The following is a 13,067-nucleotide window of genomic DNA, read 5'->3' as shown; positions in this document are numbered from 1 at the left end:
CAATCGGTATTCGAATATTCGAAAAAAGAGTAATAATACTAATTCTCAATAAAGAGAATAAAAAAAAACCTTTTGCCTACAACACTACAACACTGTTGTTGTTTATAAAGTTCGTTTGTTTTGTTTTTACAACGACCGTCCCCTAATGTCAGAGGTGTGAATGTGATGACAATACACTAAACACGTGTCATATGTCATTTAGGGACATATCGTCGGATACTGTAAAAAGTCCCCTTATTTTTACAATAACTGACTAGGATTCGGCTTAAACAGCATTTTTTTTGTCTTTGCTGCAAATTAAGCTGTGCAACATAGCTCAAATCGCCATGATATTATGAATGCCATGTGCTACAATAATGTTGTTACATATATGTGTTTTCCATTTTTCGATACAATGTTCGTGCATTGAAATGTAAATGCATAGTATAGCGTTTTAGGATATATTTTCTATCCAGATATGTTTTCGTTTGATCATTTTACTAGTTCCCGAGTTGGTTTGGGTTTTCCATAGTTATATTTAGTCAATTAAGAAGTCAATCTAAGGACGAGGCTGCTAGTCCTACGGAAAGACCCTCCGTTGGCGCAAAGCTCTATTTTGACTAGGAATACATTTAATTTCACATTGTTTATACACATAAAGGCAGTGGCATTGAATTTATTCGATTTGTTTTATCTGTCTGTTTTAAATGTATTGGGGTTTTTTCTTCCTGAAAATTGCGAATTTCAAAGGCTCATTTGGGGAAAATCGGGGTCCGCCGCGCTACGACAAAGTAGGGTAAAATTGACCCGGCTATCACTTAAGCGAACATATTTCTTTGAAAATAGGCCATAACTCTGAGGTTATTGTACATTACATTTCCACTCATCATGCTTGACCAAATCATGGTGTATAATCAAAATCCATTGAGTAATAAAGAGGTTACGCTGCTGCAAATCAAAATAAACAAAGGAAAATAACTCCGTCATTAGCTGAAATAGAGTCATGGTACACTGCACTTCCTCTCATTATATTAAATAATCGTATGAAGTTTGATTAAATTCCATCTAGTAGATTTCAAGTTACCCTCCGGACAAGGAAATTTGCAACTGACCGACCAACCACAGGTTGACTCCAATATACCCCCTTCAAACTTCGTTTCGCGGGTATATAAAAAGGGCCAATGAAAAGAGAAGATATGAGATAATATGGGCTAACATCATGCACAAATAGGAGAAACTCTGTAAGCCAATGGAAAGTGATTATAATATGAGAACAAGTATGGACTCACATAATGTACAAATCGGAGGGACGATATAAAATACCAGGAAAATACTTTGCAACACCACTACCGTCTACTGGAGACACAGGCAATGTCACATCGATACCATCTACCGGGACATGGTAAATGTCACATTACTACCGTCTACAGGAGACACAGGCAATGTCACATCGATACCATCTACCGGGACATAGTAAATGTCACATCGCTACCGTCTACTGGAGACACAGGCAATGTCACCTCGATACCATCAACCGGGACATAGTAAATGTCACATCACTACCGTCTACTGGAGACACAGGCAATGTCACATCGATACCGTCTACAGGAGACACAGGCAATGTCACATCGTTACCATCTACCGGGACATAGTAAATGTCACATTACTACCGTCTACAGGAGATACAGGCAATGTCACATCGATACCGTCTACCGGGACATAGTAAATGTCACATTACTACCGTCTACAGGAGACACAGGCAATGTCACATCGATACCATCTACCGGGACATAGTAAATGTCACATCACTACCGTGTTCTGGAGACACAGGCAATGTCACATCGATACCATTTACCGGGACATAGTAAATGTCACATTACTACCGTCTACAGGAGATACAGGCAATGTCACATCGATACCGTCTACTGGAGACACAGGCAATGTCACATCGATACCATCTACCGGGACATAGTAAATGTCACATTACTACCGTCTCCTGGAGACACAGGCAATGTCACATCGATACCATCTACCTGGACATAGTAAATGTCACATCGCTACCGTCTACTGGAGACACAGGCAATGTCACCTCGATACCATCTACCGGGACATAGTAAATGTCACATCGCTACCGTCTCCTGGAGACACAGGCAATGTCACCTCGATACCATCTACCGGGACATAGTAAATGTCACATTACTACCGTCTACAGGAGACACAGGCAATGTCACCTCGATACCATCTACCGGGACATAGTAAATGTCACATCGCTACCGTCTACTGGAGACACAGGCAATGTCACCTCGATACCATCTACCGGGACATAGTAAATGTCACATTACTACCGTCTCCTGGAGACACAGGCAATGTCACATCGATACCATCTACCGGGACATAGTAAATGTCACATCGCTACCGTCTCCTGGAGACACAGGCAATGTCACATCGTTACCATCTACCGGGACATAGTAAATGTCACATCGCTACCGTCTACTGGAGACACAGGCAATGTCACCTCGATACCATCAACCGGGACATAGTAAATGTCACATCACTACCGTCTACTGGAGACACAGGCAATGTCACATCGATACCGTCTACAGGAGACACAGGCAATGTCACATCGATACCATCTACCGGGACATAGTAAATGTCACATTACTACCGTCTCCTGGAGACACAGGCAATGTCACATCGTTACCATCTACCGGGACATAGTAAATGTCACATCGCTACCGTCTACTGGAGACACAGTCAATGTCACGTCGATACCATCTACCGGGACATAGTAAATGTCACATTACTACCGTCTACAGGAGATATAGTAAATGTCACATGGATACCGTCTACAGGAGACATAGTAAATGTCACAATCATGGATACCGTCTACAGGAGACATAGTCAATATCATATCGCTACCGTCTACAGGAGACATAGTAAATATCACATCGCTGCCATCTACAGGAGACATAGTAAAAGTCACATGAATACCGTCTACAGGAGACATAGTAAACGTCACATCGATACCGTCTACAGGAGACATAGTAAATGTCACATGGATACCGTCTACAGGAGACATAGTAAATGTCACATGGATACCGCTTACAAGAGACATAGTAAAGGTCACATGGATACCGCCTACAAAAGACATAGTAAATGTCACATCGCTACTGTCTACAGGAGACATAGTAAATGTCACATCGCTACCGTCTACCGGAGACATAGTATATGTCACATCGCTATCGTCTACAGGAGACATAGTAAATGTCACATCGCTACCGCCTACAGGAGACATAGTAAATGTCACATGGATACCTCCTACAAGAGACATAGTAAATGTCGCATGGATACCGCCTACAAGAGACATAGTAAATGTCACATGGATACCGCCTACAGGAGACATAGTAAATATCACATCGATACCGTCTACAGGAGACATAGTAAATGTCACATGGATACCGCCTACAAGAGACATAGTAAATGTCACATCGCTACCGCCTACAGGAGACATAGTAAATGTCACATCGCTACCCTCTACAGGAAATATAGTAAATGTCACATCGCTACCGTCTACCGGGACATAGTAAATGTGACATGGATACCGTCTACAGGTGACATAGTAAATGCCACATGGATACCGCCTACAGGAGACATAGTAAATGTCACATGGATACCGCCTACAGGAGACATAGTAAATGTCACATCGCTACCGTCTACAGGAGACATAGTAATTGTCACATCGTTAAGATATACAGTAGACACAGTATTTGCCACATCGTTACCGCTTACAGGAGACATAGTCAATGCCATACCTTATCGTCTACATGAGACATAGTAAATATCACTACGTCTACATGAGACACAGTAAATGTTGCATCGCTGCCGCCTCCAGGAGACATAAGAAATGTCACATCGCTACCGTCTACCGGGACATAGTTTGTGTCACATCGCTGCCGCCTCCAGGAGACATAGGAAATGTCACATCGCTACCGTCTACCGGGACATAGTTTGTGTCACATCGCTACCTTCTTCCGTCTATGGACGTAGCAAATGCCACAATATTGAATTGGATCAACATTAAAATCCTTTACGTCAGAAAACACATATTAAGATATATTTATTTTTAAAATCACTTGGACAAATAAGTAAAAAATGGTATTTATCTTTTAAATCTCTTGTATTACAACATTGAAAATATCGTTTTTCATTAAAGGAATACATTGCGGGATTGAGATCATTATTGAGATATGAACGCAGTTGGGCTGGTTAACGTGTGTGGAGTTCGAAGGACTCCAAGCGTACTTTCACCAGCCCACCTGCGTTCATATCCGCGACAATGTGATCACAATCACGCAATTCATTACTTATATTAACACCAATTGTTCATTATTTCATTCAATAATTTTTAAAAAATACTTCATTTCATTGCAGAAAACCTTACAGTAATTCTTTCTTACCCATTGTGTAAACAGAACGACCCGACCGTCACCGGAAACAGATTTTCAAATTACGTCACAATAACGCAGGAAAGGGTAAATCACTTCAAATCACTTTAAAACGTATGATTGAAACACTAATGACAACAATACATTTAACATATCATAAATTTATACTTTCTAACATGTTGATTCAAGTTTTTTCGGGGCCTGCTGCCACAATACAAACAATAACAAGATAGACATTTTTACATTTTTCAATTTACATTTATATTGTTAGGCGATGTTTCGCGATCCGAACATATCCGAAGATGTAACGTTCATCGGAAAATGTTCGCAATTGCCGAAAGGCAGTTCATTCAAGGAATCACGGAAATTGAGGTGTAAATATTACGTAATGAGGGTTGCAAATAGTCCGAATCTAATAATATAAGACTTTCTGGTAGTACATCTAAATGGTTTTCAAATTCAAAAAATCACTTTTTATAGAGAATGAACACATTGCTTGATTTAGCATTTACCGACCACTCTTGTACAAAACTATCGGTCAACGTCTTCCATGCTTATAACACAATCTGGAGTCCCACTTTGTGGATTCTCCCATACATATCAATGACCATTTTGTATTTAATTAGTTATTCAGATCATACACCCATTTTTGCACCTTTCTTACAATCAACACTGCTTAATTATTAGAGGCCTCGTCTTAGGATACATGTTTGCAATTGTCAATGGGAAAGTGCATACGGATAAATTTTAGTTATGAAAAAAAGAAGATTTATTAATGATATCAACTCTTATTCAACTTTACTTAAAATTTGTCGTCAATAACCGTTTTGATGCGTGTAAAACTTCCAAAACGTCATATCAAACGAATACGCCTAATGTTTAAAACAGGAAATTAAAAAAAAGTTATTCTCTGTGTTTTTTGTATTGACTGGTCGCCGGTCATACGAGTTCGCTATTTTAGAAATTTACTTTCTGTGAAAACGATTTATATACACGCTGTGGTAGTAAATAAGCATGTGAGAATTTCCGGGCATATTGTGAATAATAGTTTAAATTATACATTTGATAACAAATATAAGTGCCTTAACACGACATTAATTGACTATTTTAAATTTAAGTGATATAAAATGGAAGTACAAAGCTTAATTCACACGATTTTACTAACAAATATAAGTCGCAATAACGAAATTAACACAATTTAAATTTAACTGATATAAAATAAAAGTTTAAAGCGTAATTAACACGATTTAAAACAAACATAAATGAATAAAAGTAGGCCGAAAAGGATCAGGCCGAAATGATATCTCGGCCGAATCGACCCGACACCAATAATTTTATCGGTGATAATGCAAGGTACCAGTCTAAATAATTTACGCATGCCGGAGACGACCGAGTAACTTCGATCTAGAAAGTTGATTAAACCGTCATAGTTCGGATATGTCCGTGTTTATTCGGAATGTTAACAATTGTATATATTGTCACATGACTTTATTAAGCCAATTGGGTATCGATATTTTCCACGTGACACAACGATTCAGCATCCTCCTCCATCTTTTTGCGGGGAAAGAAAACGCGAAAACTCACTATGGTAGGACGTGTTTTAGGACATTTTCACCAAGGGCAAACTTTGTTTTCTCCATACAATGGCATGCAATGTACCGCTATGGCTCTGGTTGCATTATTGGCTTTTATTAGATACGAACACAAGTGTATTCTACCATAGTCGAAAGTATAAACGAGGCTCGATATTTATCGCATAATGATTTGCCAACATCCGTTAGGTTTGTTGTAGAAATGATTTATTTTGTCCGCAATATTATGCTTGATGTTTACTATGGTAACGTAAACGGTGATAATGACGTCCATTTGGGTCAATCCCCATTCAGCCGCGTCTTTGATGCCTAAGATCAACATTCGTCTTGTACACTCTGTGTTATACAATATCATCTATATTCAACATTTTAAACCAATAGTTTACTATCATTCTGATACCTTAATCCTAGCTCACCATAAATGCCAACATTTTTGTATTGGCTCTTTAGAGAGGTCCATTTGTTTCCATGAATTTAAATAGAATGCACCACGTGATGGGTACAGATTGTTAGTATGTACTTGCAAGGGTAAATGGTTGAATGAGACGCGGTCTATACTATAGTGTGTAACCTACCCACTGGCCACTCACACGGGCAACCACTGTTTATAGCTACCGCTTCACCTGATTAAAATTTCAATCTTTAGTAATTGCTAAATGTTCAAATTTAACAAATAATTGCCATCTAATACAATTTCAAACACTACATGATATTGATGCTATATACAGAAAATATGAATGAATGGCTGATTACCGAAAAGACGACTAAATGATTTTAGAAAAATATATTAAATTTTCAAATAAAGAAACAAAATACTACTGAATGTTTTACTTGAAGAATACTTTACTCGAATAATATTTACTTTACTTTGCCTCTGTAAAGATCCACTCCAACCCTATCGTATAAATTTGCAGTACTATATTCGCTAGGAGACAAATATAACACAATACAAAGTACAATATATAGTTTTTGTTCGTTTTAAGTAATTGGTACGTGTATGATACCACTGGCAGACTAGTGTGTGCGTGCATCCCATAAAACACAGAAAGTGCAAATCTATAGTCTCGTCACATACAAACCTAGTTTTTCATGCTTCTGTAGATTGATCCCAAAAGCTGTCTTGTCTGAGTTAGAATTTGCTGATTATAAAATCTGCAAAATCAGCACAAGACCTAGAGCCTGGCGTCAGATATTATTAAATAATGTCAGTTTTAGTCATCTGTCAATAGTTCCTAATCCGAAATACAATGGCCTGGACGTTCTGACATCAGTCTAAACTGTCTTAACATTTCCTCATATTTCACATTTACTCCAACTGGGTTTTATGTATTGAAAAGAAATAAAAGTGTCGTTGTGGGCCCCAACAACAGGTTTTGTTCTTATTCACTTTTAACATACATTTTTACATCAGTAAGGCCACTCCTTTTTTATTTTTTGGTTTACAAGAATTTTTGGAAAAAAAGTCCACCGGGTGGTCGAAAAAAAAAAAAAAAAAAAAGGAAAAAAGTCACAAAACTACGGTGGCACAGAGGTGAAATCCGCAACACTTAATTTATATTGTGGCCACAACTTAGTAAATTGTGGCCACAACTTACTAACTTGAGGCCACGACTTAGTAAATTGAGACCACAACTTAATAACTTGTGGCCACAACTTAGTAAATTGAGGCCATAACTTAGTAACTTGTGGCCACAACTTAGTAACTTGAGGCCACAACTTAGTAATTTGAGGCCACAACTTAGTAACTTGTGGCCACAACTTACTAAATTGTGGCCACAACTTAGTTTAGCCAATCAAAACATTCGTTCCATTTTTGCATATTTATGGTAATAACAGTTAGTACCCCTGATACTAAAACGCCATTTGTAGTCAACACACGTGAATAATATGGACGAAGACAGGGATAGCCTTAGTTACTTTCAAGAAGGCCTTTCTTATTCTAATATTGTTACCGTTTTGAGGGGAAGCCATGGAATTCAAATCAGTTTACGTCATTTGCACAGAATACTTAGATCGTTGACGTTGAGACGAAGCGTGTACAGTGACGCTCGTTCTGTTGTTGACTTCGTTGTCAACTCGATCGAGAATTCTGGACGCAATCATGGCTACAGAATCATGCGTCAACGATGCGTAGCGAATGGATAGATCGTACGGACACACGATGTGGCAACCATCCTCCGTATATGCGACCCTATAGGTACGTATTACGGACTGGCGAGAATAATCCATTACATCGACTTTAGTTGAAATTGTAAAACTAACATTGTGTGCTACACAAAGCGGCATATATACCGTCATTTAAAGGTTTCATAAGTGTTTATCCATATTATTTAGTTGCAATAATGCTAAAAGATGCCCTCATCATTGAAATTGGTTTAGTCCAGTGACATCATGGAAAGGGCTATTGATAGCAACGGACATCATCGGAGTTCAGTCCGCGTTGATAATCCTTTGCCGTGATAGACCTTTGTACTTTAGTTTTAGTATGGAGTGTGATAGCCTGGTTTTTACCGGTGATAGTACGGTACTACGGTTACCCCGGATTTCTCAAACGGCAGTCATTGGTGTGACCCAGTAATAACACTGTGTTACGAAGACTGGTGGTTCACGGAGGTCCACCTGCAGTCATGGATATCAGTTGTCACACAATAGAAGAAACCATATTGGCAACGTTTGTCCTGCAAGCTATTTGTCCGGCATATTTCCCGGGGAGTTAACTGTGTTATTACCATAAAGCGGCTGAGATGAAACGGCTGTTTTGATTGGCTCAACTAAGTTGTGGCCACAATTTACTAAGTTGAGGCCTCAAGTTACTAAGCTAAGGCCTCAAGTTACTAAGTTGTGGCCACAATTTAGTAAGTTGTGGCCTCAATTTACTAAGTTGAGGCCTCAAGTCACTAAGTTGTGGCTTCAAGTTACAAAGTTGTGGCCTCAATTTAGTAAGTTGTGGCCTCAAGTTATTAAGTTGTGGCCACAATTTACTAAGTTGTGGCCTCAATTTACTAAGTTGTGGCCTCAATTTACTAAGTTGTGGCCTCAATTTATTAAGTTGTGGCCACAATTTACTAAGTTGTGGCCTCAATTTATTAAGTTGTGGCCTCAATTTACTAAGTTGTGGCCTCAATTTATTAAGTTGTGGCCACAATTTACTAAGTTGTGGCCTCAATTTACTAAGTTGTGGCCTCAATTTACTAAGTTGTGGCCTCAATTTATTAAGTTGTGGTCTCAATTTACTAAGTCGTGGCCTCAAGTTAGTAAGTTGTGGCCACAGCTTAGTAAATTGTGGCCACAATATAAATAAAGTGTTGCGGATGTCACCTCTGTGCCACCGTACAAAACATACTCTTAAAGGGTGGAAATCAGAGAACAACATATAAACATTAAAAATTTATATCATTTACTTGACATTTTAAATTTTTAAACTGCTATTAATGCATGTTTTAATACACTCAAAGTTTCATAGTTCTAATTAAACACACAGTTTAAATTTTACATACTGTGCATATAAAACATCAATGAAATTGAGTATAAAACATGTTTGAATGTATAAACTACACTTTTTTTTCAAAGATACATTGAATATCACTCAGCAAGACATTTATGTTATGCTAAAGTTAAAGTGAATGCAGAACAATTAAAAACTGACCAATATTAAATTGAAAAAAAAGAAGGCAAATTTTACGCATTTAAATACACAAAAATTGCACTGTATTAAAACAATACATTACATTTTCTAAACATTATTTCAGTTATTTCAATATTGCAAAACGTCAATAAAGTCCGGATATTTTCGGCCCGGGATATTTACAATGGGATGTTCACCAAATCCATTTCAAATTCAATTCTTGCAGCAAATTACCAGATCAGTACATAAAAATCACATAGCAAAATAATAAATCTAGTATGTGACGTAACTTTATGTACCATTGATAGTAAACTGACAGAGAAATCCATAATTATGTATCGGATATTTTCATCTTCTCCCGACTCCGCCATTTTGTGTAAACATGCGTTCACAGGGCATCTATATACTTCATGCTTGTTTATTTTTCATTTTAAAGAGTATTCCTTAGTTACACCAACAAATCTCATTTATAGTGAAACGTCAAGTTCATTACAAATTGAAATGGACTTATTCAAAATAGTTTTCCGTGTTGTTTTATCTAAATGTTTTGCACACAACTCCCGGCATTAGTAAATGTCACTGACACATGTGTTCAACTCTTTCATTGTTTTTACTCTACTATTAACCCAATCATGAATACACATGTAATCTAAATAAACACAAGCTTTACATTGACTCAATGACAAGTATTTTCAAACCATTCTGTGATTTAAAATCCATAAACACCACCGACCGAACTTGTGAAACTAGGTCACCGGTGTCAACTTAGAAATTTTACTTTCGATTTCACCACTCACACTTAGTGCACTGTTATTTGATATTTAACCATACAAAAATATGAAATGTTTTTCTCACACATAATTTACAGATATTTGTGTCCACTAATTCGATGGCAGCCGCTGACACCTATAGTTTTTATCTATAAACAACAATATTTTCATGACCCTAAATTGGCGGGGAAAAACAACAATCACGTGACAGTTACTGTTTGTGTCTGCTGTTAAATTTGCCATTGTTTATTGCTATTATTATTTTAACAACTCCTGCATATTTTATTTAATTAATTATTTCATACAAAGAATGACAGCTATCGTCAATTTCGCCATTGCCAACGGCGCTGCCATAACAGATGACTTGCTCACATACTATCACTATAGACTGGCGAATACGGCTACATTACAACAAACCAGTCGAGATAATACTGCATTCGTACTCTTATCTGTTCGTTTTTCTTTCGTTTCGCACCAAAATCAATACGGTCGGGAAAATAATTTTGAAAAAAAAAGGGAAATTGATTTTTTATTTTTTTGTACTTTTCGGAAAATTAGACCCGCCGGTTTTATAAACCAATTTATATAAAAGTAGTGGCCTAAATAGTATACACATGATGCTATTCAACAAATGATTTTTCAGTAATATAGATGTATATATTCAAATTATGTGAACAATATTTAAAACTGTTGGTGAGAAAGGAGAGTATTAAAAATACAAGGGAAAGTATTATGAATTATGTTAAGAATAAATGTTAAGTATAAAGAAGGAAGAGATATGAGAGAGATAGTTTGGTTCCGCGTGTTGTTTTATAAGTGTAGACTGCTTTGTAAGTAGAACAGCTATGTACGTATATACTCTTATAATGATAATATGACACAAGGGCATGTTTTGCAAAGCTAGACTTGAGTTATATATCATCCAATGTCCGTGTATATACGGTCTTTTCGTTTTTCGTTTTTTTACAATTGAGAGTAAAAAAACGAAAAAGGAACATACAATACCTTTTTCGTTTTTCTTATGATTGAATAGAAAACAAAAATTGATAGGCTTTTTCCTTTTCCGTTTTTTAATTATAACCACGGAATACGTAACCAGGAAACTATTTCTTTAAACCGTTTTTTGTTTTTTCGTTTTACAAAGTGTAAAACGAAAAACGGAAAATAAGCTATCCTGTAGGTCCGTGTATATACCGTCTTTTCGTTTTTCGTTTTTTACAATTGAAAGTACAAAACGAAAAAGGAGTATTCAAATCCTTATTCGTTTTTCTAATGATTGAAGAAAAAACCAAAATTGATAGTTTTTTTTTCCTTTTTCCGTTTTTTTTATTATAACCACGGAATACAAAACAAGGAAACTATTGATTTATACCGTCTTTTCGTTTTTCGTTTTTTTACAATTGAAAGTACAAAACGAAAAAGGAGTATTCAAATCCTTTTTCGTTTTTCTAATGATTGAAGAGAAAACCAAAATTGATAGTTTTTTTTTTCCTTTTTCCGTTTTTTTATTAAAACACGGAATACAAAACAAGGAAACTATTGATTTATACCGTTTTTTTGTTTTTTAGTTTTACAAAGTGTTAAATGAAAAACACGGACCATCCAAGACCAGTCGTTTTCATTAAGTTTGTTTATAGTTAAGGCTATATGTCAATTTCCTTTCTTAAATCTTTGATTAACGAATTTATTAAAATAACCGTATTTATGTTCAGTTTGGTTCACCTTACATTTGTAAATATAGTGTTTTGCTATCAATATGATTGAAGTTAGTTATTGCAAAATGATCTGTTTTGAGTTGTACACCAAATGATATTGTTTTATAATCAATTAGTTTTGGGACATTATTTTTACTGATAAGGTTTTTGATATTTGACAAAAAAACCTGACTATGCTGGCACTCCAAGAACAAGTGCTTTATTGTTTAGAAATGCATGTTACAACTATTACAAAGGTTAGACTGGACTATCTAATATTTGAATATAATATGTGTTAGTCTATTGATATACTTATATTGAAACACTATAAGATTTGTGTCTTTAGTTCGTTTAATGGGATTTAAGTATATTGACTTTCAGTCGAGATCTTCAAATATATTATTCTTTTTATTTTGAGGTTCATTTACTACTCCTTAGGTGATTTATTGCGTATAATTTTCTTAAAAAATATATTGATTGCTTGAAATTAGTGAATGATATTTTAGAAAATATGTGTTTGATATAGTGTTCCTTATTCTAAGTTCTTCAAATGCAAAGAATTGTTTTCACGTTATTCAATAAACCTTTGTTGTGTATGATGCAATGTATGTACCTTTGTTTTAAAAAGAAAAGGCCTTTATATGTGCTAATATATTCAATATTCAAAATCATTTGCTTTGGAATATGTTCTCTTTGTCAAACTTGTAAGTATATCTTTCAGAAATTTAGTCTTTATATTAGGCGGTATATATGTTGATGAAAAAACCCACCTCAAGTAATGTTTTACCACAACATTTATTTAGTTTTTCAAGATATGGTACTTTCCAACAACCATTATAGGAATCGTCAAGTATTATTTTAATCCAGCTTGTATTTTTATTGTTGATCATTTTTAATCCCACATATTTTAAGTCCTGTGCAATGATGATTATTGCTATCTGTTCTGGCTTTCCATCCAAAGT

The 13,067-nt window shown here is 36.0% G+C and overlaps 1 protein-coding gene across 1 annotated transcript in view; it reads right to left on the bottom strand.

Annotated features, from left to right (window-relative positions):
• The window catches only part of LOC128214555 (solute carrier organic anion transporter family member 4C1-like), a 105,224-nt gene that overhangs the window by 35,596 nt on the left and 56,561 nt on the right, over nt 1-13,067 (bottom strand). The gene's annotated exons all lie outside the window — the stretch shown is intronic.

Source organism: Mya arenaria, chromosome 13, assembly GCF_026914265.1.
Source record: "Mya arenaria isolate MELC-2E11 chromosome 13, ASM2691426v1".
NCBI classification, from domain to species: Eukaryota; Metazoa; Mollusca; class Bivalvia; order Myida; family Myidae; genus Mya; species Mya arenaria.
The sequence above is the reverse complement of the archived record's forward strand: the minus strand, read 5'-3'. Positions and strand labels throughout refer to the sequence as shown.